The sequence below is a fragment of the Morone saxatilis genome, unplaced genomic scaffold (genome assembly GCF_004916995.1).
Source record: "Morone saxatilis isolate NCDOM2014 unplaced genomic scaffold, NCSU_SB_2.0 Contig20, whole genome shotgun sequence".
In the NCBI taxonomy this organism is placed as follows: Eukaryota; Metazoa; Chordata; class Actinopteri; family Moronidae; genus Morone; species Morone saxatilis.
In genome coordinates, this window is record NW_023339763.1 from 7,962,690 (window position 1) to 7,966,468 (window position 3,779).

Below are 3,779 nucleotides of genomic sequence, written 5' to 3' on the forward strand. Positions count from 1 at the left end.
TTTCTTCATTGCGTTACCTAGTTTAAATATTCCGTTGGTGAAGAGTTCATACCGATTAACATATTCATCATGAGGAATCACTATCTTATTTTTGAAGATTATATATTGATTATCCTTTTTCAACCTAATGTCTGTATTTGCTGTATTTGGCAGATGAAAAATCAACAGCTGTCCCACTGCTCCAAAACACCGAGCTCCAGTAGGTTCAGAGAAATTGCATTCAATAGACCCTAAAAAGCAAACAAAAACAATACAATTCTTAATGTAAAATACAAATACATGCAAGAAAAATTATTATTAATTATTATACTTAACAAAATCAAGACTATTTTAACATTTTTAAAGATATATATAAGAGATTATTGTATCATTATATTTTGCTGCCAGTCATACATTTTCTGTAAATAAATGTTAAATCTATTGTTAAAAGTAAACTTAACAATACTTTGTAAAATAATATGCTAATAGTTCAGATATAGAATCTGTACACCATACTGTTAACTTCAGTAACAAAACTTTTATTCTCAGATTACCTTTTGCCAGAGCAGTTGTTGCCAGAGCGGTGACGATTATGTAGATGGAATTCATCGTCTTTCTGTTGTAACACATAAATCAAATGTAATTCTAAATGTTCGAATTTTTATTTTACTTATATAAAATGAATACATTTAAAATTTGTTTAAGTACATTTTAATAGTATAACATACCATAGTATCTACATTGATAATCAGAAAATTTTAGAAAAGTGATCAAAATGTATACCCTCTCAGGTTTAAGACCCTCTACAAACCATAAAATCATGAAATTCTACAGTGTATATGCTCACATTAGCTAATCTAAGCACAAGGTTACAATTCAGAACTGTCACTCACCGTCTTCACAATGGTGCGATGTTTGCTTCAAGGCTTTTTCAGGCTGACCTGTGAATTTTCCGCAGACAGAAGGCTGGTTTATGCTCGTCTTGTCTTTCTGACTTCTTATTTGATGAGAATCAAGGAAGTGGTTAATGTGTTGTCACACATAAGTTGCCATTGAACAATGTAGCCTATTACAATTCACTGCTTTGGTAAATCTAAACTTACTGAACATCAGAACATCAATATCTGATAGATAAACACTGCCAATATAAACTATAGTTTCTCAAACTTGAAATGTTTTAATGTATTCTGTTTTAATATTTTAAAAATGATCATGTGCTGTGTCAGATGTTCCAGTCATATTTTTGTTTTTATGAAAGTATTTATTATCGGCTTCTATGTGTGTACAGGGGGCATAATATAAAGTCACACCAGAAGACTTTAACTTCAAACAGTTCTAAAAATCACACAAAATTACATGTTTATTTATATTTATTATTACCATATTACACAGAGGGAGTCACTTTGTGTACCTGTTGGTGGTGAGTTGATTGACACTAATTGTTTTGGGAAAGAGATAAAAGGACTTAACCATGAAACTGAAGATCTATTTAAAAAATAATTATTTGCTTCTAGAGCGTCTTTACGTTGTTCATACTGGTCATACTTCATACTGCTGTGACCATCATAGTTTTAGTGAGAAGGATGTGCCAATATGTCTCTTCAAGAGATATGGTCTTGTCACCACAACCACTCTTAGCAGCTCTATGAAACGGTGTTATAGTTTATGCCAATTTTCAGTAGTGATAGACAGATATTAGTGAGTTTTGTGGAGGTGGTGAAATAGTTAGTTTAGAGTAAATACTACTCTAAACTAAGCTCATATTTTCTGCTGCACAACACAACTTCAGTTGTACAAGCACAGTGTAAACCTGCCTGAAGATGAGAAGCGTTGCATTTTTTAAAAATACATGTGAACACTTCCTGCCTCATTGTGCTGCATAACCACACGTTTTTATTTAATAACCACATTACTTAAAGACATCTGCATCACCAAAGTTTCTCACATGCAAGTCAGGTAATGTGAAATTAAACTTGTGAGAGTTAAAAACCACAGCTCTCTGAAGCAGAGAAAGCATGATCATTTTCTTACTTGACTGATTGATATTGTTGTAGGCAGACTATGTCATTTAAAAAAATGCTTTGCCATAGGGCTTTTTACTAATGTACAGTTATGTAAATTAAAACAGAAAACTGTTGGTTTTTTTTGCCTCAGAGCCCCAGAGTTGCTGTTAGGGTCTGCACAGGATGTGTTCAGGAACAGTATCGAATGTATCTGAACCACGTTGGTTGAGAGTCCAGCATACAGTCACTATAGTTACACATTTAAAACCAAAACATGTGTGACAGTTAAAAACCACAGCTCTCTGTTGCTTCCTCAACCACAGTGCCTCATTTGAAACTTTCACAAGCCAATCTTCACAAACTCTGCTGTAAAGAAAGCTTGCATTCAACAATACAATGAAGCAGACTTGCAACAACTTGATTTTTAAAGTGTTTGCTCATTTTAATCATTACAGAACATCAAAATGCTCCAGAGATTTTTCCGTATTTTAAAAATTTGTAGATAACAGTCTGCTGTATACTGTTAGAATAGTTCATCAGAGACCACAACAGCATTGTATCAAGCATTCATTTCTGTAGCAGCAGGAATTATGAGGAAATGTTTTAGCGTATTATTTCGAGAATTACGTTCTCATAAGAAAAACAAAGCAACTTTATAAAATGAGAACAGAAAGACAATTATTATCACCCATAACATCAGTGTTCAAACTGTGCAAGAGGAAGTGCTCTTTCAGGTAGAACTACTTTGGAAGCAGAGAAAGCATGTCACCATTTTCTTCCCAAAACTTTTTCTTTTTTCTTTTTTGCAGTGTAGGGCAAGCTGTGTAATTAATGTTTTGCTTTGCCATATGTTCTATTGCTAATGTAGAGTTATGTAAACAGACAAAAATACTCTTCTGCTGTTTGGGTTTATGGTTCTTTGTGTTTTTGGTTTCATCAGAGCTCCAGAGTTGTTGTTTGAGTTTGTACACAGGACAGCATGCATACATGTATACATATATACACATATATGTATATATGTATACATATATGATAGAGATCCCAGCAAAAACAAACAAAATACTGCTGAGCCAGCCATGCATTGGGCTGTCTTACCCACCTGATTCCTTCCTAAACTACGTAAAGGATACCATTTAAATCAAACCAAACCCCAAAGCTGGACTACTGGTCATCTTCTGCCCAAAATAAAGTAACAAACTAAAGCAAAACCAAACACTCTAAACCATGCTAGGGAAAACAATTGCCTGGCATGAGTGTGTCTCACCACAAACACTGCTCCTCTGTGTCAGACCAGAGGCTCCCTTCTGCTTCTCCCTGATGGATAAATGATTTCTGTTGTTCCACTTCTACGTGAGAAAACAGATAGAGGAGAGAGAGAGAGCTTGAGAAAGTAGCCAGATAGATTAAATACAAAACCACCTTTGCACATGCAGAGTGACACGTAAAAGGGCAAGAGATTGAGAGAGACTTGACTCAGTCAGCACCATGGACAGAGACACAAAGAGAATGTATGTAGATCCAGCTCTGTATGGACGTGAGGTTCACATGCATGCATACAGTTAATCATGATATGTAGTTAAAGTGTATTTCTACCATTGATTTGTATGAAAAGGTTACACATTACAAACAGGGATCAGATTGTCACTAATTGTCTGATTGGCTACTAAAGATGGCCCTCAGAACCTTTGCCTGTTGCTCTTTTTAGTGAAAATGCTGTAAAATATTTGAAAACGGTGTTTAATAGATGAGCTTTTGTTGAAAGAACCTAATCCATTTCTGTTTGTGGTGTGCATATTT